Below are 26,214 nucleotides of genomic sequence, written 5' to 3'. Positions count from 1 at the left end.
GTCGTTATGGTATTTCTAGTTCTAGATCCTTGAGGAATCGCCACACTGCCTTCCATAATGGTTGAACCAGTTTACAGTTCCACCAACAGTGTGAAAGTGTTCCTATTTCTCCACACTCTCTCCAGCACCTGTTGTTTCCTGACTTTTTAATGATTGCCATTCTAACTGGTGTGAGATGGTATCTCATTGTGGTTTTGATTTGCATTTCTCTGATGACCAGTGATGATGAGCATGTTTTCATGTGTCTGTTGGCTGCATAAATGTCTTCTTTTGAGAAGTGTCTGTTATATCTTTTGCCCACTTTTTGATGGGGTTGTTTTTTTCTTGTAAATTTGTTTGAGCTCTTTGTAGGTTCTGCGTATTAGCCCTTTGTCAGATAAGTAGATTGTAAAAATTTTCTCCCATTCTGTAGGCTGCCGGTTCACTCTGATGGTAGTTTCTTTTGCTGTGCAGAAGCTCTTTAGTTTAATTTGATCCCATTTGTCAATTTTGGCTTTTGTTGCCATTGCTTTTGGTGTTTTAGACATGAAGTCATTGCCCATGCCTATCTCCTGAATGGTATTGCCTAGGTTTTCTTCTAGGGTTTTTATGGTTTTAGGCCTAACATTTTAGTCTCTAATCCATCTTGAATTAATTTTTGTATAAGATGTAAGGAAGGGATCCAGTTTCAGCTTTCTACATACGACTAGCCAGTTCTCCCAGCACCACTTATTAAATAGGGAATGCTTTTCCCATTTCCTGTTTTTGTCAGCTTTGTCAAAGATCAGATGGTTGTAGATGTGTGGTATTATTTCTGAGGGCTCCCTTCTGTTCCGTTGGTCTATATCTCTGTTTCGGTACCAGTACCATGTTTGACCAACAACTTTTAAAATGTTCACTGGGCACAGCACAGAGAACCTCCAATAGTGCATTACTTTGCATTAATAGCAAAAGTTTAAAAATATAAATTAAATGAAAAATAAAGATAAAAGGTGTCTTACCTGCTTTTGAACATCCTTTAGGTTACACCAGTTCTTCTTAACCAGGAGCAAACCACTCTCCCCATGTACCCAAGGGGACATGGAAATGACTGGACACATTTTTGGTTGTCACACCTGGGAGGGGTGCTATTGACATCTGGTGAATAGAGGTCAGAGATATTGCTAAATATTCTATAGTGCATATAATAGGCCCCATGACAAAGAATTATTCAGCTCCAAATGTCCATAGAGCCAAGGCTGAGAAATCCAATTTTGCACAAAAATGGCCAATAAGGGTCTACCTTAGTAAATGCAACTTTAATGTAAATTTTTTCCTTGAATTTATTTTAGCAGCAAAGCTAACAATTGAATGATTGGCATTATTGAGTTTTCTCTATTTATATCAGCATTTTGTTTTTCCTTTCATAGCTAGGTTTAGTATTACATAAACACGTAAGTGTGAGTAGAAGCATTGGTATCCCATTAAAACATTTCATGACCTATTTACGTTTTTTTTTTTTTTTTTTACTTATATGAAGATTGTTAGCAACTTTCTTATATTGACAGGTGAATAAAAATGTTGTTTTACTGGCCTATTTATACTACATTCCACCCAAATTTCTTGAAAAACATACTATGTATTTTTAAATTAACTATTTTTGATGTGATATGGGTTGGCTATGTCCCCAACCAAGTCACATCTTGAATTCCCACATGTTGTGGGAGGGACCCAGTGGGAGGTACAAACATATCTTGGTAGTGTTGGGGCACAGAAAATTATATTCCAGAGGGTTGTAGATGTGTGGTGTTATTTCTGAGGCATCAGAACAGAGGCCTCAGAAATGACAGCACATACCTACAGCCATCTGATCTTTGACAAATCTGACAAAAACAAGCAATGGGGAAAGGATTCCCTATTTAATAAATGATTCTGGGAAAACTGGCTAGATGTGTGCAGAAAATAGAAAATGGATCCCTTCCTTACACTTTACACAAAAATTAACTCAAGATGGATTACAGACTTAAACCTAAAACCTAAAACCATAGAAACCCTAGAAGAAAACCTAGGCAGTATCATTCAGAACACAGGCATGAGCAAAGACTTCATGACTAAAACACCAAAAGCAATTGCAGCAAAAGCCAGAACTGACAAATGGGATCTAATTAAATTAAAGAGCTTCTGCTCAGCAAAAGAGACTATCATCAGAGTGAACAGGCAACCTGAAGAATGGGAGAAAATTTTTGCAATCCACCCATCTGATAAAGGTCTAATATCCAGAATCTACAAGGAACTTAAACAAATTTACAAGAAAAAACTAAACAACCCCATCAAAAAGTGGGCAAAGGATATGAACAGACACTTCTCAAAAGAAGACATTTATGTGGCGAACAAACATATGAAAGAAAGCTCATCATCACTGGTTATTGGGGAAATGCAAATCAAAACCACAATGAGATACTATCTAATGCCATTTAGAATGGCGATCATTCAAAAGTCTGGAAACCACAGATGCTGCAGAGGATGCAGAGAAAATAGGAACACTTTTACATCATTGGTGGGAGTGTAAATTAGTTCAACCATTGTGGAGGACAGTGTGGCAATTCCTCAAGGATCTAGAACCAGAAATATCATTTCATCCAGCAATCCCATTACTGGGTATATACCCAAAGGATTATAAATCATGCTGCTATAAAGACACATGCACACAAATGTTTATTGCAGCACTGTTTACAATAGCAAAGACTTGGAGCCAACTCAAATGCCCATCAATGATAGACTGGATAAAGAAAATGTGGCACATATATACCATGGAAACTATGCAGTCATAAAAAAGAATGAGTTCATGTCCTGTGCAGGGATGTGGATGAAGCTGGAAACCATCATCCTCAGCAAACTAACACAGGAACAGAAAACCAAACACTGCATGTTCTCACTCATAAGTGGGAGTTGAACAACGAGAACACATGGACACAGGGAGGGGAACATCACACACTGGAGCCTGTCGGTGGATCGGGGGCAAGGGGAGGGAGAACATTATGACAAATACCTAATGCATGCAGGGCTTAAAACCTAGATGATGGGTTGATAGGTGCAACAAACCACCATGACACATGTATACCTATGTAACAAACCTGCACGTTCTGCACATGTGTCCAGGAACTTAAAACAAAATTAAAAATATATATATAAATCCCAAAATATAGCACTTTGGCATGCTGAGTACTTCAAGTTAAAGAAAACTGAAGGTCCTCCAAAAAGAAGCAAGTTCTCTCATCTGATCTTCCCCTGTCTCTTCAATCCTCTTTCTTTCATGAAGCACTGGGAGCAACTCTCTGGAATTTGTTTCTCTGATGAAGAAAAATTCTTTAAAAAAAAATACAATTGTCTTAAGTCCCCTTCCCTAGGACTTTTATCAAATAACCAGAAAAGTTTAACCATCTGAGAAGAGAAGAGACTGGGAGTTCTCACCACAACCAGACAGATTTTTTATGTATTCTTCTGAAGGCAGCTCTGAGAGATTACCGGGGAGGCTCTATCTGCACAATAACATAACCCTTATTTAAGGTGAAGTTTCACCCCTCACCTTCCTATCACCTTCCCCAGAGCTCAGAGAAACACTGTCCTAGGTAATCCTTGTGTGGGCTCATTCTTTTCTCCTGCAAATCATTTAGTCCTACAACTCCCATTTCCCCTTCCCCTATAAAGTAGGATACATATATAAGCATCTAGACCTCACAGGGTTAGTCAGTAATCATTCTCCTGCAATTCTCCCATGTTTATGAACATTAAATAAATTTTGTATGTGTTTCCTTCTATGAATCTACCTTCTATCAGTTCATTTTCAGTAAACCTTCAGAGGGTGAAGGAGAAGCTTTTCCTCTGACTCTGGGGTAGAAATGAATATACTTTGTCACACTATAGCATGGTGATGAAGCTGAATAGAAAGCATGAGGTGTTATTGCTGATGCTAAAAACTGAGTTAGAAAAAAAGGAAGCCATAGCGATACAGACAATAATCCATAGGCTGCTGAGATTAAGAAAGTCAGTAATTTAAGATTATTTATGAACTTCTGTTGGAGGAAATCTTAAGCTTGTTGGAATCATGCCATGTTGCTCTTTGGTCCCCACCTAGAATTCAGCCTCTATTTATTTTGTAACTAACTAAACAATGTAGCTAATATTGCTAAATATTCACTGATTCCTTACCATGTGCTAGGCATTATAGAAAGAACCCTACATAAATTATCTAACTTAATTTTTACAAGAGCAAATTAAGTTACATGTTATTACACTCTTTTATGAATAAGGACATTTTGTTTCAAAATGATTAAGTAACTTGCTCAAGAGTGCATGCTGGTAAGTAGCAGAGCTAGGATCTCCTCACAGATATGTCTGGTTCTAAAACCTGGGCTGTGAATAACTACATTCTTCTCCTTTTTGGCTAAGTTGCATGTGGACATTTCCCATGGACATTTGTATGAACATTTATTGATGTCATAAATCCTGAGATGCCAGTAAGGACCTGGGTGTCAGAGGTTGTTGAACACCTGGGCAGAAGAATACCTGAATTTATATGCTGAAATTCATGGTAGCCATACATATTTCATCCTAAATCAAAGGGTTTAGTAAATGTGACCTTGAGGTGGACAGTTAGACTGGCTCTGTCCTTCCCTCTGGTGTGGAGTGGGTGGTACTAGAAGATTCATAGACTTCTTTTGCTTCTGCCTCTCAACCCTTACCCCATCCCTCCACACTGCAAGAAAAAAAATATAAAGACAGAAACCAAGAAAACAGTAGACCCAGTGATTCATCTATGTATCTCATTTTTGTAAGAAGGCCTTTTGTCCTGCTCTTTTTCTTGTTTTTGTCATGTACCTGCTGTCTAATGAACTGGTCTAGTCAAGACAGACTAATTTATATATATATATATATATATATAGTGAGAGAAGCAAGATGCATATTAAGCAATTCACTTATAACTTTCCCTAATCTGGACTTCTTTCACCGTGACCTGTCTCTGCCTTTAAAATGTGCTATAACACCCATAGTGCTACTCAGAACAGGGAGAAAAGAGAAAGGATACATAAGTAAAGGAAGAGGAGGGAAAGATATATATATATATATATATATATATATATATATAATATACAATATATAATATTGTATGTATGTATCTTCCTTTAATTCACTAAAATGCATCAAACAGTAAAATCAAAATATGTAAAACAACTTGACACAAATTGTAAGAAGGAACAGATAAATATACAATCAGAGTGAAGTAGTATTTAAATACACCTCTACAGGAATTAGCATCTCAGACCAAAATAACGACAAAGGGTATAGAAAATGTAAACTTTGGTGTTCAAGCCTGAAGGAATGTGTGTGTGTGTGTGTGTGTGTGTGTGTGTGTGTGTGTGTGTGTGTTTGAAATCTTAATACATAGAGAATATAAATTCTTAAACAAACTTAAGCAAGAACATGTATTGTTTTTGACAGTAGATTCTCAATCAAAACATTAGAAATTAGAAAAGAACAAGACAATACCTTCAATTACTGGAGAAAACAAATTGCAAAATAAAGAAATAAACCTATAAACCAGAGCAGAAAGAGGATGGTGTGTGGGGGGGTAAGGGTGGTGGGTGAAGGTAGCTGGGTAGAGGTGCATTAAATCTAGAATACAAAACAGCATTCTACATTTTGTTTATGCCTTGATAAAGAGCTTAAAGTATTAATAATTTGTATGTCAAATATACTATGGAAATTTAAAGGAAATTATATTATTTGAATAGCAATAGATGATAAGATTTCTAAACCATAATTAGGATAACAGCAAAATTTTAAAAATAAACAAATTAATATGTTTTTTAAACCATTTATTCCAAAAGAACACTGGACAAGAACAAGAATATTATGATAAAAGAAATTTTAAAATATCTATAGAAAGCCATCCAAGTACATACCTATTAACTTTTTAGTGAGACTCATATGTAAGACTAACTGGATTAATACTGTGTTTTGGCAGGAAAATCAAAGCTGTGATGCTGTGTTCTCACTGCATTTATTGATTGCGTGGCATAAGATTTTTTTGTTTGTTTGAGTCAGAGTCTTGCTCTGTCTCCCAGGCTGGAGTGCAGTGGTACGATCTTGATTCACTGCAACCTTGGCCTCCCAGGTTCAGGTGATTCTCCTGCCACAGCCTCCCAAGTAGCTAGGACTACAAGCGCCCGCCACAATACCTGGCTAATTTTTGTATTTATTATTATTATTATTAGTAGTAGTAGTAGTAGTAGTAGTAGTAGTAGTAGTAGCAGAAGAGATGGGGTTTCTCCACGTTGGCCAGGCCGGTCTCAAACTCCTGATCTCAGATGATCCACCCACCTCAGTCTCCCAAAGTGCTGGGATTACAGGCATGAGCCACCATGGCTGGCCAGCATAAGATTTTGATTTGTGTAATGCTAGCACTGATAGGCTTCCCCAATGTGGAAAACAGTGTCTGCCAGGCTTCTCCACTATAAAGTTTCCCCTCCTGTAATCAATAAACATTTTATGAGGAAATACCATGATACTAAGCAAATATTTTATTTTTCACATATTTCCATTCACTAATTTTAGTGTTCACTTAACTGAATTAATTATTGCTATTATGGTTGTCAAATGGAGATTCCCCAATTCTATTCCTTCTATTTCATTTGTAAGCATTCCACTGTAAAAACTATTTATCTCCTCCCTATTTATTTGTTTATTTATATTACATTGGACTCATAATTCCCTACATTATTAAATAGGTCATATTTCATTACTATTATTTTATGTTTTGATGATCTAATAATCCCAGATCTGGTCAGTAGGAACCCCCTGAGCTGGCTCCTGGGGTTTTTTTTTGACCTGATCTCATCATTTTCAGAACACCTTCTTATTTTCAGTTATAAGATGTTACAGTATTATCTTGGACTTTCCTTGTCACAATCTAGGAATCAGCCAGTTCTCCAAGGAGTACTGGCTCCTTATGGTGGAGAATGGTACTTACAAGATATGGGCATGAGGATTGCCATGTACTGTCTGGGTGTTTTGGGGCTTAGACCATTTAATTAATAGAGCTGAGGAATATGTGCATGTGTACCTTTAATATCTTTCAACAATATTTTGCTGTTTTAAATGTACAAGTCTTAGATTACTTTGATTAAATTTATATTCTTTTTGATAGTATTGTAAATGAAATTGTTTTGTTAATTTCATTCTCAATTGTTCATAACAAGTGTGTGCAAATATAGCTAGTTTTTGTACGCCCTGTATACTACAACTTCCTTGCTAAGCATGTTATTCATTTTCATAGTGTTTAGTGTATTTCTCAGAATTTTCTGCATATAAGATCATTTCATCTGTGAATAAAGTTAATTTTGCATCTTCCTTTCCAATCTGGATGTCTTGTATTACTTTTTGTTTCCTAATTGCCCTGCTAGAACCTCTAGTACAATGTTGTTAAATTCTATTGATAAGCTGTATTACAGTAATCAAAACTCAGATATTAAACCAATCTTGCTTTGCTCAAATAAACACCACTTGGTTATGGTGTGTAATTCTTTTATTATGCTGTTGAATTAGTCAGGGCTTTCCAGAGAAGCAAAACCAATATAATAGACAGAGAGAGACAGAGAGATTATGAAGAATTAGCTCATGCAATTACCATGTGGAGAGGTCCCATGCTCTTATATCTGCAAGATTACGAACTAGGAAAGCTGATGTTATAATTCAGTCCAAATCCGAAGATGTGAAAACAAGAGGACCCTATAGTGTAAATGCCAGTTCAAGTGCAGGAGAAGATAAGAGGAACTGTCCCAGTTCAAATGGTGAGGTAGGGAAAAAAGGGGGGAAACTCCTCTTCCTATGTCTTTTATTCTACATAGGCCCTGAGCAGATTGGATGATACCCATCCCCACACGCTAGGGAGGGCAATTTCCTTTACTGAATGAGTACACTAATCCAAATGCTAATTTCATCCTGGAAAAAAAAAAACAAAAATAAAACAAAAAAAACCTCTCCATAGACCTACCCAGAAATATTTAACCCTACATCTGAACATCCTCTGCTCCAGTGAGGTTGACATATAAAACTATCACACTGTTGGATTAAGTTTGCTAGTATTTGACTTGGGATTTTTGCATCTATATTTATAAGAGATTTTGGTCTATAGTTTTCTTTCTTATGATGTCTTTGTACTGTTTTAGTGTCAGAGGAATCCTGATATCAGGAGGACTGAGGAAATGTATCTCCTTTTCTATCTTGAAATAATAGGTGATTAATTCTTTAAATGCTTGATAAAATTCATCAGTGAAGTCATCTGGGCCTAGACTTTCTTGGTGGGCATTAATTTTGGTATACAATTATTTATGTTTTTTAAAATAATCCTTTTTATTTCTGTGAGGTCAGTATTAATGATCCATCTTTCATTTGTGATTCTAGAAATGTGAATATTCTCTGTTTTTGGCAAACCTAGGTAAAATTTGAATTTTGTTGACATTTTCAAATAAACAGATTTTAGTTTTATTAGTAATTTTTTCTATTCTCTATTTGCCTTTTTATTTTCATTCATCTCAAGGTTTTATCCAATTTCCCTTTAATTTCTTCTTGGACCTACTTGTTCAGAGTGACTTGTTTAATTTCCCCTTAGTTTTAAGTTCTTCAGGTTTATTTCTCTTCTTGATTTGTAATTTTCCTTCCTTGTAGTCAGAGATCATACTTTTTAGTATGTTTTTATATCCTTTAAAATGTATGGAGGTTTGTTTTATGGCTTAGCACATGGTCTACCTTCAAGAATGTTCCAAGTGCCCTTGAGAATATGTACTCTGCTGTAGCAGGGTATAGTGTTCTAGGTATGTCTATTGGTTCCAGTTGGTTTATAGTGTTCAAGTCTTATATTTCCTTGTTGAACTTTTGCCTAATTGTTTCCATCCATCATTCAAATTGGGACATTAAAGTTTCCAGCTATTATTATTATTACTATTATTTTTGAGATGGAGTCTCACTGTGTTGCCCAGGCTGGAGTGCAGTGGCACCATCTTGGCTTACTGCAAGCTCCACCTCCCAGGTTCATGCCATTCTCCTGCCTCAGCTGGGACTATAGGCACCTGCCACCACGCCCAGCTAACTTTTAGTATTTTTAGTAGAGATGGGGTTTCACCGTGTTAGCCAGAATGGTCTCGATCTACTGACCTCATGATCCACCCGCCTCGGCCTTTCAAAGTGCTGGGATTACAGGCGTGAGCCACCGCACCCAGCCTCCAGCTATTATTTTTAAATGGTGTAATTCTCTATTTCATTCAGTTTTTGCTTCTTGTATTTTTCCCTTCTGTTATTAGATGAATATATATTTATTATGGTTGTATCTTCCTGATGGGTTGACGTCTGTATCATAAAATATCCCTCTCAATCTCTCACAACATGTTTTGTTTAAAGTCAAGCCCAATATTAGTATAGAATGTCCAGCTTTCTTGTGGATGCTAATTGCATGATAATGTTTCTATCCTAACTCCCAATTTATCTTTATCTTTGAATCTAAAGTTTGTTTTCAGTGCAGTGGTTCTTCCCTGTAATTCTAGCATTTTTGGACTGTGAAGTGGGAGAAACAATTGAGCCCAGGATTTGAAGGCTACAATGAGCTATGATCGCACCAGGGCACTCCAACCTGGGTGACAGAGAGAGGAGAGACCCTGTCTCTTTAAAAAAGAAAAAAAAAAAAGGGATAAAATTTATTTTCTGTACATAGCATATAGACATGCAGTTGAGTTATGTTTTTAATCCAGTTTGACAATCCATGCTCTTCACTTAAATTGTTTAATCCATTCAATTTACTGATATTTTTCTATAATTGACTTTATGTCTGCCATTTTACATCTTGTGTTCTGTGTCTCAAGTATTTTTGTTTATCATTCCTTAACTGCTTTTTTCATTAAATATTTTGTAATGTAATATTTTAATTTTTAGTGCTTTTTTCACTTTAGTTTTTATTTCCTTATTTGTTGGGAGGCTTGCCATATATGTCTTATCAGAATCAGTTTCAGATTACTACCAACTTAATTGCAATAAAATGAACCTATTGCTTATATCTCCATTCCCTTCTTCCCTTTCTGTGGTATTATTGGTGTACATAATACATCCATTTTACTTATCATTTTCTTCATATGTTCCTGTGGATTCAAATTGCCATCTCGAGTCACTTCTTTAGCTCAATACACTTTTACTATAATCTAGCTCAAATAGCACAAATAACCTTTGTGATATTATTACCAAATATATTCCATTTCTCTAAACATAGAGAACATTTGTTCTCTAGTACATTTGTTTAGTAGTACATTCTAAACATTTGTTTAGTAGTACATTCTTTGCAAATGAATTTATATAAGGAAGAGCTGAGTAGTCAGAGACCATATGATTAGCAAATTCTAAAATATTTGCTATCTAGCCTTTTGTAAAACGAAAATAGTTTGCTAATGCTTTATCTAAGAGACAGAAGAAATCATTTAGTTATTGGTCTTTATAGTCTGAAATCAATATAACTTAGAGGGTTCCTTAGAAAAATCACATTTCTTAGGCCAGGCGTGGTGGTTCACGCTTGTAATCCTAGCACTTTGGGAGGCCCAGGCGGGCAGATCACGAGGTCAGGAGATTGAGACCATCCTAGCTAACACAGTGAAACCCCATCTCTACTAAAAATACAAAAAAAATAGCCGGGCATGGTGGCGGGCGCCTGTAGTCCCAGCTACTTGGGAGGCTGAGGCAGGAGAATGGTGTGAACCCGGGAGGCGGAGCTTGCAGTGAGCCAAGATGGCGCCACTGCACTCCAGCCTGGGCGACAGAAAGAGACTCCGTTTCAAAAAAATTAAAAAATAAAAATAAATAAATAAATGTGTATTTCCACACTCCTGAAAAATCACATTTCTTATAAATAGATAAGAGCTTTTGTTTTCTGAGACATTAGAACTTCTCTTATTATGCCTACATTATTTGATTTTTCACAGTAACCCCAAAAGATAGATATTTTCATGTGATCACTTTTGCTAAGAGACAGCAAGTGTAATGAATCATAGCGTTTACTTTGGGGTCATACCATCTGAGTTGAATTATGACTTCACTCTCACCTTTGTAGCTACGGACAATATACTTACCTTCTGTGTTGCAGTCCCCTCATTTTTAAAATAGCACCTACTTCATAGGATTTGATGTGAGATTTTATAAGTTAATATAAAACACTTAAAGTTAATATAAAACACTTAAAAATATAAAACACTTTATAAGTTAATATAAAACACTTAAAACTGTACCTGGTTTAAAGACCTATATAAAAGTTTTAATTGTTTCAAAGATAGAGAGACTCGAATTCATAAAATTAGACTATTTGCTCCAGGTAATTAGACTGGATATTGATGTATTTGACATAGCAAATGAGTTCTGGGCTCACGCTCATGACAGTTTCAATTTTTGCCTACCATGATATTTATTTACATTATCATATTCTATTGTTTAATGGTTGATTGGTGATGCCTGCCTTAAAACTTTCCCAGGTGAAACACATTTCTGTTTAAATGGCATAGAAAAAGTTATCATGATTTGTTTCGGTGTTAAACTGATCTCCAAATTATCTTCTGGGGAATCTTTTGACCCTGCCCATCCATTGGTAATCTAACTTGTATTGAGCTGAACTGACCATCTATTCAGTTACAGATCGTGACCAGTCTGTAATTTTATAAACCCACTTATCACACATGTGATTATTATTGTGTCAATGCCATTAACTAACTTGTTATATATAATATCTGCATTTTGGTTTTATATATATATATATAATGTTGACTCAAATCCCTGCTCTTTACCCTTTATTGAAAGCTTTATGTTAACAGAGGGTTCCTAAAAAGTACTCAGTCCATTTACTCCTATAAATGTTTAAAATGTATTACTAAATGACATCAGATCATTAGAGGGCTATGCATCTGGTTTGCATTATTATGTTTTTTAATAAAATCATTTAAAATACATTCCATTGTGAAACTATGCAAATTACTTTGATGCATGTTTAAATAATAGTTCCATAAATTTAGTCTTATATCTATTGTGAGGATTTGATTCAACACAGGTATTAAATTTTAGACATATGCTAGACATTATACTAACATCTAGATATACAAAAACAGGCATGGTCTTACCTCTGAAGGACTCAGACTTTCAAGGACAGAGTAAATAAATAAGTGCAAAAAAGCTGTTTTATCTGGCACGACAACATTATATACTGGCAAAAGCAAGGTAAAATGAATCAAAGATTCAATTCCACCTGAATGGTCAGGAAGGTCTGTATGGCAAGGGGGAAGGCATAGAGACAGAAAAAAATAAAAAATAAAAAGTTACTCTTTTTGAAGGGCTTGGATGCAGAGGGGAAGGAGAAGTAGAATATTAGCTGCAGGTGGTGCTATACGGAGGGAGCGGTCAAGTCTTCCATTTATTTGGTTTGGTTTGTTTGTAAGGGGTAATATTTGAATAGGCTTTAAATGTGTTAGAAAGACATTGAAAAGAGAAATACCTGATGGTGTACTGCTTTATTTAAAGCTTCAGATCAAAAGCACAGAGGAGAATAGCATCACCAAAAATGTCACAGTAGGGAACTACAAGTTTTGATTCCTTCACAAAGTCAATGACTACGCTTGTAAAAGTTGTCTGAATCATCTGTCACAGAACTCTAGAATGTAGTCAAACTCTTACAACCACTACACGAATGCTTAATGAAGGAAAAACCTGCTATACCCAGTAAGAGAGTCCTGTGACATTTTAAATTCTTTGCTTGCCATCCTTCATGCCCTAGATGGGCAGTAGCAATAAATATGGAAGCTCATACTCTTGGGGCAATTTGCTTGTGCCCAAAGTAACAATACAGTCCTTATTCACAAGTAATGATTTCAATCTGTTTGGTAGCAGACTGGCAAAAGGGCTTGCCTTTGTTTAGCGTAACTCAGAGTATTCAGGGACTGAGCTTCCTGGGTGGCATTTGCTGAAAGTATCTAAAGGTCATAGTATTGACTGCAACAGTCTCAGGCAAGGGAGAACCATCTGGAAAAGAAGTAGACAGCCTCAAAAGTCTGTAAAAAAAGATGTTGGGAAAGGGGAAATAAAGGCTTTTTTTTTTTTTTTTTTTTTTTGAGATGGGGTATCCTTCTGTCACTAAGGCTGGAGTTCTGTGGCGTGATCTCGGCTCACAGCAACCTCTGCCTCCTGAGCTCAAGCAATTCTCCCATCTCAGCCTCCTGAGTAGCTGGGACCAGAGGTGCATGCCACATCTGGCTTTTGTGTGTATGTGTGTGTGTGTTTGGCAAATACAGGGTGTGGCTATGTTGCTCCAGCTTTTCTCGAACTTCTGAGCTCAAGCAATCCACCTGCCTTAACCTCCTAAGGTGCTGGGATTACAGGTGTGTGCCACCATGCCCAGCTAGGGGAATAAAGGCTTGAAAATCCCTCCGTATACCAGGGAATCAAGGACACGTTCATGAGCAGAATTTGATATATTCTCGGTAAAGGACTGAGAAGATCCTAAGTCTGTCTTTGGATAACCTCCAAGTGAAGGCTAAGGCAGAGTTGTAAATGGCTTGGATAAGCATTGAAGGAGGCCCCAATACAGAGCCAATCATCAAAACACGGAAAAGTATTTTTCCTTTTCTTTTTCTTTGTTCTAGCAGCTTAAAGAAATATCTTTCAAAACACTTGCTGACGACTAAGCTAATGGAATACAGTCTCTGGTGATCATACCCAACAGAGAAGACAGACTTTATACAAAAGAAATGTAGGGCCCAGCGCGGTGGCTCAAGCCTGTAATCCCAGCACTTTGGGAGGCCGAGACGGGCAGATCACGAGGTCAGGAGATCGAGACCATCCTGGCTAACACGGTGAAACCCCGTCTCTACTAAAAAATACAAAAAACGAGCCGGGCGAGGTGGCGGGCGCCTGTAGTCCCAGCTACTCCGGAGGCTGAGGCCGGAGAATGGCGTAAACCCAGGGGGCGGAGCTTGCAGTGAGCTGAGATCCGGCCACTGCACTCCAGCCTGGGCAACAGAGCAAGACTCCCTCTCAAAAAAAAAAAAAAAAAGAAATGTAGGAAAGTCAAAAACAAACAACAACAACCCACACCAAACAGCAATAGTGAACCCTGGTGAGAGAGGAAAACTCTAATTTCCAGAGTTGACACATTATAGCATTTAAAATATCTCATTTTAGCAAAAAATCATCAGCCACACAAAGAAGAAAAAAAAAGTGTAGCCCAGCCACAGGAATATAAGAAGTGAATAAGACTGTGCCTGTGTAAGTCTAGGCATTAGATTTGCTAAACAAAGACTTTAAATCAACTGTTCTAAATGTGCTTAAAGAGCCTAAAGCAACCATGGGCAAAGAACTAAGCTAGGAAAATAAAGTCTCACCAAATAGAAAATATCACTAAAAATATAGAAATTATAAAAATGAACCAAGTAGAAAGTCATGGAGGAAATGTCTAACCTGAAACCAAATATAATATTTTCTTGGTGTGTTTTTGAGATGGGGTCTCCCTCTGTCACCCAGGCTGGAGTGCAATTGCTCGATCTCAGCTCACTGCGACCTCTGCCTCCTGGCGCGATATCAGCTCACTATAATTCTCCCGCCTCAACCTCCCAAGTAGCTGGGACTATAAGCACCCACCACCACACTCAGATAAGTTTTGTATTTTTAGTAGAGACGGGGTTTCAGCATGTTGACCAGGATGGTCTTGATCTCCTGACCTTGTGATCCGCCCACCTCAGCCTCCCAAAGTGCTGGGATTACAGGCGTGAGCCACTGCCACCAGTCAACATTTTCTTTTTTTAAGGCTGGTGTTAAGAGGTGAGGGGGCTACATCTATGGAGAAGGCTTAAGAAGAGGGGTGCAGAACTGAGAGAGGTCACAGCTGAGAGCATAAATTTTCTCTCAGTCAAGGTCATCTATTGAGAGGTGAGAATAAACTCTACAGATTTGAGGCAGGTTAAAGGAGCTCATTTGAATTAAATGATGTTTAATATCCAGTTGACATTAAATATCATGATTTGAGGTGGTGGGAGTCTGTGCCGTTGTGATTTCCTCGGGCTCATTCATCAGCCATAAAGTAGGACCAGAGAAGGAATGTTGTCATGTTGGTCAAAAATTATTGAACTCTGTCAATAACATTTCTCAGTATTCTCTTCCATGGAATTTTACTAGTCTCAGGAGTATTGGGAAAAGGTTCTTGTCCTAAAATATACATATATATGTACATTTTATATACACATATGTATACATATGTAAGCTGTTTTATATACATATAATGAATACATACATACATTTTTATAAGATAAATACATATAAATACACATATATGTATACAAAATGGCTTATATGGAAACTTTTCTCACCAGATATTTGCAGGTAAGTCAAATTTGTGTTTTACTTCTAGCAACTACAAGGAATCATGTGGTACACATTTCTATAGGCAAATTTTTTATTCTTAGTTTTATTTTGACCAGCTTTCCTATTACAGCATTTCACAAAATGGATATCCCGCAGAACTCAGTGCTGGGAATACGTAGGTAATGAAAGGTTGCATACTATATACCCCTTCTTTGACAGTCACAAATCACCTTAATATAGTACATTATCTAGAGTGTTCTTGGGTGATCAATAATTTATTTTTAAAGCAAGCATCTCTCATACATATTTTGTTACTGCAAAACATGTCACACAAAAGTACTCCGTGAAATAACAGTTTGAAAAATTCTGCCTTAAATCATTTATTTTATTTTCTTGTATTTTATGTTTTCTTACACTTCCTTGACACCTATGTCATTTGAGGAAGGGCAAGGACACCAGCTGGTCTCTAGCTTGAGAGAGGAGGTGTTGTCACTTGATTCTAATAGGTTTGTTGAAACCTAAAAAGCAGTACACCTGATTTTCAGCAACACTTTCTCTTTCCCCCGAATGCTTTGTAAGTAGTATTTTTCCAGTTTTATTTTTGTTTAATGCAAAATACATAAATGAGAAACACAAAAGACTTATAGGTTGAAGACTGATTGCCTAGAAAACACCAGCTGAAATTTAGACAATAACAACAAAAACCAAAAACCAAAAGAGAATAAACAAAGTAAAACAAACAAACAAAACCCTTTTATGTCAGGTTCTCCTAGAAAGAAAACTGAAACATTACAGAAAGATATAAAGTTGCAAATATTATTCTTTCTAAAGGAAACTAATTAGTAGTTGCCTGGTAGACAACTACCTGGTAGACAACAGTAGAAAAAAAGTCCTATTCCAGAATAAATATACAGACATATATACATTTAATACATAATTTAAGAAATTAGAAATATGGTACATCTAGTTCTAGATCCTTGAGGAATTGCCATACTGTTTTCCATAATGGTTGAACTAGTTTACAATCCCACCAACAGTGTAAAAGTGTTCCTATTTCTCCACATCCTCTCCAACACCTGTTGTTTCCTGATTTTTTAATGATTGCCATTCTCACTGGTGTGAGATGGTATCTCATTGTGGTTTTGATTTGCATTTCTCTGATGGCCAGTGATGATGAGCATTTTTTCATGTGTCTGTTGGCTGTATGAAAGTCTTCTTTTGAGAAATGTCTGTTCATATCCTTTCCCCACTTTTTGATGGGGTTGTTTGTTTTCTTACTGGGTATATACCCAAAGGATTATAAATTATGCTACTACAAAGACACATGCACACATATGTTTATTGCGGCACTATTCACAATAGCAAAGACTTGGAATCAACCCAAATGTCCATCAGTGACAGACTGGATTAAGAAAATGTGGCACATATACACCATGGAATACTATGCAGCCATAAAAAACGATGAGTTTGCGTCCTTTGTAGGGACATGGATGCAGCTGGAAACCATCATTCTTAGCAAACTATCACAAGAAGAGAAAACCAAACACCGCATGTTCTCACTCATAGGTGGGAACTGAACAATGAGCTCACTTGGACTCGGGAAGGGGAACATCACACACTGGGGCCTATCATGGGGAGGGGAGAGGGGGGAGGGATTGCATTGGGGAGTTATACCTGATATAAATGATGAATTGATGGGTGCTGACGAGTTGATGGGTACAGCACACCAACATGGCACATGTATACATATGTAACAAACCTGCACGTTATGCACATGTACCCTAGAACTTAAAGTATAATAAAAAAAAAAAGAAAGAAATTAGAAATAATAAGAAAACAATGTTCAATCTCTAACTTGTACCATCATCCCCCTTAAAGTACATTTTAGTGACTTTCTATATAAAAGATGGCTACATTATAGTTTTTTAATAATGTAGTTACAAATAATGCTACTGGGGGAAATAAAACCCAGAATTAACCACACTTCTCTTAAAAACTTGGCATATTTTGATGAGCATATATAAATATATATACTCATATATATACTCTTATATATAATATGTGAAAAAAACTAAGTGAAGTAAACCAGACACAGAAAGACAAGAACTGTATAATATTATATATAATATATATAATATATAATATGTTGTATATATTATATATATTATGTATATATATTAACCTGTGTGCCTATCAATGGATGAATGGAAAAAGAAATGTGGTATTTATACACAATGGAATGGTATTGAGTATTAAAAAATGAAGAAATATATAATATATATATATATTATATATATATATATGGTAAATTCCCAGCAACAGATTTCCTGAGTCAGAAAGTACTATCAGATATGTGCATAGGCAACAAAAGAGAAAAACAGACAAATGGGATTGCATCAAACTAAAAAACTCATGCACAGCAAAAGAAACAATCAGCGAAGTGAAGAGACAATCTACAAAGTGGGAGAAGATATTTAGGAACCATACCTTTGATAAGGGGTTAGAATTCAAAATACATAGGGAATTCAAACAACTCAAAAGCAAGAAAACAAATAAACTGATTTAAAAAAGGTCAAAGAACTTGAAAATAAATTTCCCAAAAGAAAACATACCAATGACTCACAAGTATATGAAAAAAAAAAAAAAATGCTCAACATAATCACCAGGCAAATGCAAATTAAGACCACAATGAGATGTCACCTCACAGCTGTTAGGATTGCTATTATCAAAAATACAAAAGATAGCAAATGTTTCTGAGGATGTGGAGAAAAGGAAACCCTTGTAACACAGTTGGTAAGAACATAAATTAGCATAAAAACCATGAAAAAGTGTATGAAGTTTCCTCAAAAAATTAAAAATAAAACTACCATATGATCTGGCAATTTAACTTGCAGGTATATATCTAAAGAAAATGAAATCTGAATGTGAAAGACATATAGTATCTGCACTATTATGTCTATTGTAGCATTATTCACAAAAACCAAAATACAGAATCAACCTGTGTGCCTATCAATGGATGAATGGAAAAATAAATGTAGTATTTATACACAATGGAATGGTATTAAGTATTAAAAAATGAAGAAATCCTATCATTTGTGATGAGATGACATGGATGAACCCAGAGGACATTACCCTAAGTGAAGTAAACCAGACACAGAAAGACAAACACTATATAATCTCACTTATGGAGATTATGGAATCTAAAAAAAGTCATAGAAGCAGAGAGTTGTAGAATGTTACCAGGGGCTGGATGGGGCTTGAGAGGTGGGTGAGTGTTGGTCAAAGGAAGCAAAATTTCAGTTAGATAGAAAGAATAATTCCAAAGATCTATTGCAGAGCATAGTGATTACGGTTAATAACTGTATTGAATACTGTACTTGGAAATCAGTAAGAGAGTAGATTTTAAATGCTCTCATCACAATAAATGATAATTATGTGAGGTAATACATATTATACCTAGCTTGATTGAGCCATTGCACAATGTATACATATATTAAAACCTCATGCTCTACACTGTAAATATATACAAGTTTTATTGGTCTATTAAAAAGTAATGAAATAAAGTAGATGGAAAATTCATTTAAAAAAAAAAACCTCATGCAAAAAAAAAATAATAATTATCAGACTCTAAAAATTGTACTCCTAAAAGGCTACACCCATTTAGATACCAACAAAAATATATAAGAGTGCCAACTCTTCTTGTCATCACATTTTCAGGCAGGCATTACGAAACCAGCAAGCATTCAGCAAAGATGTTGAAAGTGTCCAGAACCTACAAAGAACTCAAACAAATTTATAAGAAAAATACAAACAGCCCCATCAAAAAGTGGGTGAAGGATATGAACAGACATTTCTCAAAAGAAGACATTTATGCAGCCAACAGACACATGAAAAAATGCTCATCATCACTGGTCATCAGAGAAATGCAAATCAAAACCACAATGACATACTATCTCACACCAGTTAGAATGGCGATCATTAAAAAGTCAGGAAACAACAGGTGCTAGAAAGGATGTGGAGAAATAGGAACACTTTTATGCTGTTGGTGGGACTGTAAACTAGTTCAACCATTGTGGAAGACAGTGTGGCGATTCCTCAAGGATCTAGAGCTAGAAATACCATTTGACCCAGCCATCCCATTACTAGGTATATACCCAAAGGATTATAAATCATGCTGCTATAAAGACACATGAACATGTATGTTTATTGTGGCACTATTCACAATAGCAAAGACTTGGAACCAACCCAAATGTCCATCAATGACAGACTGGATTAAGAAAATGTGGCACATATACACCATGGAATACTATGCAGCCATAAAAAAGGATGAGTTCATGTCCTTTGTAGGGACATGGATGAAGCTGGAAACCATCATTCTGAGCAAACTATCACAAGGATAGCAAACCAAACACCACATGTTCTCACTCATAGGTGGGAACTGAAGAACGAGAACACTCCTTGGACACAGGGCAGGGAACATCACACATGGGGGCCTGTTGTGGGGTGGGGGGGGGGGGGGAGGGAGAGCATTAGGAGATATACCTAATGTAAATGATGAGTTAATGGGTGCAGCACACCAACATGGCACATGTATACATATGTAACAAACCTGCATGTTGTGCACATGTACCCTAGAACTTAAAGTATAATAATAAATAAATAAATAGATAATATAATATAATATAAAACAAAACAAAACAAAAAAAGAAAGTGTCAAGAAAGCAGGGCACAGGAGAACAGACTGATTAGGCAGGGCTGCTGATTCTCATGTAAAAAAGTGAAAATTAACTAATTTGCATTGAAGCTTAAATGAATTCTGGTCAGCTCTTCTTAACCTACCCAGTGTACTTATATTTCAGGAAAAAATTATTTTAACATGATGTTTTTTCTAATTTTGGGATTTTAGGTGTCATAGGAAATTATTAAATACAATTGCCACAATTGAACAAACAGAATCGTCAGGATATTTGATTCACAGGGTTTAAGACTCTACCACATTCATCCGGCAACAACTCCCTTCCCTGGTCTAATACTTTCCCCTGTTTTGAAAGGCAAGTATTTTCAAAAAGGGAAAAAGAGGACGGGTGAGGTGGCTCACACCTGTAATCCTAGCACTTTGGGAGGCCGAGGTGGGCAGATCACCCGAGGTCAGGAGTTCGAGACCAGCCTGGCCAACATGGTGAAACCCCATCTCTACTAAAAATACCAAAATTAGCCGAGCACAGTGGCTGATGCCTGTAATTCCAGCTACTCAGGAGGCTAAAGCATGAGAATCACTTGAACCCAGGAGACAGAGGTTGCAGTGAGTCGAGATCACATCATTGCATTCCAGTCTGGGTGAGCGAGACTCTGTCTCAAAAAGAAAAAATAAAAGTAACAATGACTTATACTGTAGAACACATTAGTTGGCCACTTTGTCTCCTAACAAGTTTTGACAAATACATCAGAAAAAGAAAGCTCCATTATGTGTATATGGGGGTGGGTGGGGGAGGGTAGGGAGGTACAGAAAAGAAAAAACGGTGTTCTATTCCTGATTTTTACTGCTTTAAGATAGAGGCTGGATTGACCTTGGAGCGATCATTTTGGGGGAAGAGAAGGCATTATACAGACAGGAGACAGCCTATGGGGGATGAGAACTGCCTCAAGAATGAAGTCGAGGGAGGTGGGTTTCACAGTATAGGATTATGAAAACCACTCAAAGAGAAGCACACAAACTTTATGAATACATGAGAGCTTCCAGAGCTTATACTACTACCCAGTCTTCTTCCTTCTCTTTCTTCCTTCCTTTCTTCATCTCTTCCTCTCTCTCTTTGTTAATTAGTTAAATCCTGTCTGTACAGTAACACATTTCCCCAGAGCAAGAGGATGGAAACAGGCCCTCTAACTTCTCTCCTCCAAGTCCTAAGGATGTCAGTTTGTCCCTCTAACTGCTTTCTACTCTCCTGATTTCCACTTCAAATGCTCTTTCCAGATCCCAACTGTAGTGTGTATATATTGACTCAAAATCCTCAAATTACTTCCACTTTTTCTTTTCTTGACTTCTGAGAAATGGTTCCTCCCTTATTTTATTTATGAGATTCTAGTGGGCCATTTCATATGCTTACAGAATTCGACTTCCTTATCTCAATTTTATTTGTGTAAAGAATGTATATGAATTGAGGCTGGCCAAGCATAATTCTTTGCTGAGACTTTTTCAGACTGGACTACTAAGGACATAGTTGCATAGGAGCAATGGGAGGGTCCAAAACGCTAAAGACTGAATATTTCACCTGAATGATTTAAGTAAAGACTTAGTGTCAAAGAAACAAGATCTAGTTTTTCCTCCTACCATTTTTCAGTGGAGGTTAGGGATCTTATTGGAGAGGTCAAATCGGTATGATAGAAATAAATAGGTCATACCTTCATTGAACATCTGAGCATAGCAAAAGTCAAACTTGCAGCCCACGACAGCATCATGTAATCTAATAATTCTGACTCATGGTTATATAAACATTCTGAATTCTCAAAAGTGGCATTGCAAATGTTCATTTAAAGTATAGGTGTAAACAAGCTAGATGTTCTTCCTTAGCAAAATTTCCAACAGCCATAAATACCAGTGAAAATTAAGGGAAGAAAAGAAACAACTATCATAAAGTAAACTTTAGGAAATTCACCTTTGATGGATGATACTGATTCTGAGTAGAACGTTATTTTGGAGTTTAAAGTTTGGGTTTTATTTTTTTTTCCCCTGAATTTGTATTCTTTTAAGATAGTTTAAGATTGAAGTCTTGGAAAATGCTTCCCAAGGTCACAATCTATCTTTGAGGGGGCATCTTCCATAAAGCCATGAGTTTAGGGAACAAAATAAAAATCTATTTGTCTCAAGAAAAATATAATAAGCAGATACTCTTTGGTGAATGCGATTTGTGGCAACTGAAGGCTTGAACTGTGAATGTTTATTTCATAAATCATAATATTAAATCTATGACATGATGATTGGTAGTAATGAAAAAATTTTTCTAAGTTGTATCAGATCTTAATTTTGGCTCTTCAGGACAAGGATTACAGAAATATTATCTTTTCCCTATAGTTTTGTAATACTTGTGATATATAGAAGTCAAAATCATTGCCTGCTTAGAATCTGATAGATAAAAACATTGAAAAACACTGAGAATGAACTTTGGAAGTCACACCACCTGTAGCATTTTCAAAATTGAGAATTTTACTAATATTTCCATTGATGTATGTATTCATTTATTTAACTCAGAATTGTTGAGCTCCAAATGCATGGTAAACAGTATACTAGACCCAGCACCAGCATGCTGGCCATCATTCTGATGGTCCTTACTCCAGAGCTCTGTCCTTTCTCTTTTCTTCACATGGTTTGCAATGGTGCATTTGAATCCACCTCAGTCACTCATGCTCCAAATAACAAGCAACCAAAAGATGAATTATCTCTTTGTTTGCATTATGTTTTAGAGGGGCTGAAACATTTATTTTCATGAAATAAAGGAAAAACAAAACAAAACAAAACAATGGAGGGACAGATAAATCTATATAAAGCAAGATTCATTTCTTTATACTGCACCAGATACAAAATATTCAGCTTGAAAGATAATCTCATTTTTAATTTATAACTTTTCTAATTCTTTTTCATTGACTGATTTCATGAATAAAATATTTTGACAAAATTAATGAAAATAAAACCACAGGTTTGCTTTGTTTACACGTTATTCTCAGGTTCTTTATTCTTTCCACATTAAAGCACATGAGTGATTGATTTTCTCATATACATTTAATGTGTTTTTTTTTAAAAAATTAGAAGTAACTTAAATACCATAGAAAATTTGTGAAGAAGATTAATTGCTTTTCATTTCAAAAGCATTGTTCTGGCATTTCATACCTACGGTATTAATACAGAAGGAGCTTTTTTGATTTACTTGAACTAAGGCCCTGTTTATAATACTTCTAATTATTCACTCAGCTTATAGACATACATTCATTGCTCTTAAATTTCTGCTTGTGTGCTCTGGAAAAGTAAAATATGAGATAAAATAATATATCAGCTAAGCCCAATACACAAAGAACTAATCCAGAAAGATTCTACCTATTATCTTAAAATGTCTTATGTTATTAATGTTAAAGTCTCAGCCTGATGCACACCAAGTTATAATCCTTCCTGGATACAACATAATTCCCTAAAGGAAGGATGCAAAAGTGATAAGCATACTGTTTCTTTATTGTCTGAAATTCAAATTCATGCAAAAAGCATAATAGTGGAAAGAAATTCAGAAAATTATATAGTGTAAGCAAATAGGGAAACTTGCATTTCCAAAAGTAGGTGCGAGGTTTTTAACGTTAGTTATTAACAGTGTAATATGTAGGCCACACTTTATCTGGAAGACAACCATCAACCTTTGAATATTAAATTAGATTGACTGAGCAATTACGATATGCTAGGCATTATGGGAAGATGAAGACAGTGTTTGTTCCCTAGTTCTGTATTTCCACGGTATCCCTGGTCTGGCCACAACTCCATTCTATTCACTGTGCCTTCCCAGGCTAAGGCTCCTGGTTTGTGAATTCTTCAACTTGCCTTCTCCACCCTGATCCCCCTAATAAAATACGCAGGTCCATATATTATTCTGTTGGTATTATTTTATTGTTATGCTAAGATTATGAATTCCAATACCTAAATTGGTTTATATGTTATTGCTAACATGCCACCCTTTGCAGTCAGTGCATAGGAGTTTAAGGTCATAAAAGGGGCAAAGTCAGAAAAAGTTTTCCCTATAAGAACACAGACAAACAGACAACAACAAAACAAAGACAAACAAGGCATAAAACAACATTCCTGACTAGGGAGTATTTTCATCTTAAGAGAGGACTTAATGAAATAACTTCTTAATTTCAAACCAAGACTTAATCTAATGGCTAGAATTCAGGCAACCCTGCTGGTTAAATGTAGAATACTCATCAGAAGGAGCAGATACAGTGTTACATGTTTTTAGGTAACTGCTTATTTCATCTATTGTTGAGACGCCTTCGAGTTTCACTTAACAGCTCCTAGTCTCTCAATACATTTCTAGAAGATGGCTATCAGATTCAATGCAGTACCACTCTTACTAAAGCAAATCAGTGACCCCACACTCAACCCATTCACTGCCTGGTTTCTTTCTAATTGTTTTCTTATAAACAAGGCCAGAACCAAGAAACTTAGCTTCCCTGTGAAAGCCACATGCATCACTCCACTTGTAGATTCATGACCCTGGTCATGATATTCCCCTGTCATTTCTACTAGGAAGATGGAGCAGAAGGTCCAGGAAAATAGGGCACCAGCTGTAGGGTGTGATCCATGATCCTGGTAGCAAGACAAAAATAAAATCCTGGGACCTCAACCTTCCCATCTACCTCTTACAAGAACAGGCAGTCCCAAGATACCCTTGGACCCCATCCAGCATGGCAGCTGTGACTCTCAAAGCTGCCGATTGATGTTGGCAATGAAATTCTCAACATGATATTTTTCTGCCATATGTTCTGGGAGTGCCCAGGGCATCAGGCTTCCAATGACAATGTAATTTAATGGCTTAAGAGTATCTTAAGCATATTTTCTTCCAGAATCTTCATTTGGGGAGATAAGCACTGTGTGAAATCCGCTTCTGGATACTGGCCATTCACTTATTCAAACTACTCATTACCTAGTTCTGTCCCATAGACACAGTCCTTCTGGGACTCTGGTCCTACTGAGTTATTTCATTTCCTTAGACACTGTGGCTTAGAGAATTAACTGCCTTTGTGGAAAAATCCTAATAGTGATGGTGAAAAAGAAGACTCTTATTGGGAGTTTAATCTGCCTCTGTTCAACCTTAAGGCACTTTATTTTTCTCAACTTACAATACTATAACTTATAATGCCCTTACCTTTCTTGAATTTAATTGTCTTTCTTCACATCACTTTTTCACATTAAGGCTGATTGTTGGGGAGGGGCAGAAAGAGAGAGTATTTCTTTTTTCTCATTTTGCCACATCTGTGAGTTTTAATTTTGCTCTGTCTTTTGAGCTTTCTCTGTCTCCTATGTTCTTAGGCCACTTACAAAATTGTTGTTGCTAGAAATACTGAAGTCATCCTCCAATTTGTCTTATCTGTGACAACTAATTAGACATTGAGTTTTAGCAATTCTATCCACAAAACAGCTATTAAATTTGACCTCTTTTACCAACTCCTACCACCACTGCTTTAGTTCAGTTATTCAGCATGTCTCCCTTAGCCAAATTGGGTAGCTTTTATACCAATGCCATTTTCTTTGAAGTACCTCCTAATATATACTTCCCAAACTGTTGATACAGTTATTTTCTCCAAGCTAATAATGTTCATATTATTTTTCCCTTTAAACACCCCTAATGATTACCTCTAGTACTAGAAGAATAGAACTCTGACTCCTTCCCAGGGCATAAAGGACACCACTCTAGAGGAGAACAATGTCTTCTGAACATCCTTACCCACTGTGCTTCATTCACCCTGGACTCACCATCATTTTCCGAATAAGCCATGTGTTTCAATATCTTTATGCATTTGATCAAATTCTTTGTTCATTGGAATGTCTTTGCCTCCTCTGACTACTGACTGAATTTCTTTCCTTCCTTCCTTCTTCTTCTTCCTCCTTTCTTTCCTTTCCCTTCCTTCCTTCCTTCCTTTCCTTTCTTTCCTTCCTTCCCTTCCTTCCCTTCCCTCCTTCCCTCCTTCCTTCCTTCCTTCCTTCTTTCCTTCTTTCTTTCTCTCTCTTCCTTTCCTTCCTTCCTACCTTTCTTTCTTTCTTTCTTTCTTTCTTTCTTTCTTTCTTTCTTTCTT

The sequence above is a fragment of the Piliocolobus tephrosceles genome, chromosome 15, assembly GCF_002776525.5.
Source record: "Piliocolobus tephrosceles isolate RC106 chromosome 15, ASM277652v3, whole genome shotgun sequence".
NCBI lineage: Eukaryota > Metazoa > Chordata > Mammalia > Primates > Cercopithecidae > Piliocolobus > Piliocolobus tephrosceles.
Note: the sequence above shows the minus strand (reverse complement) of the source record.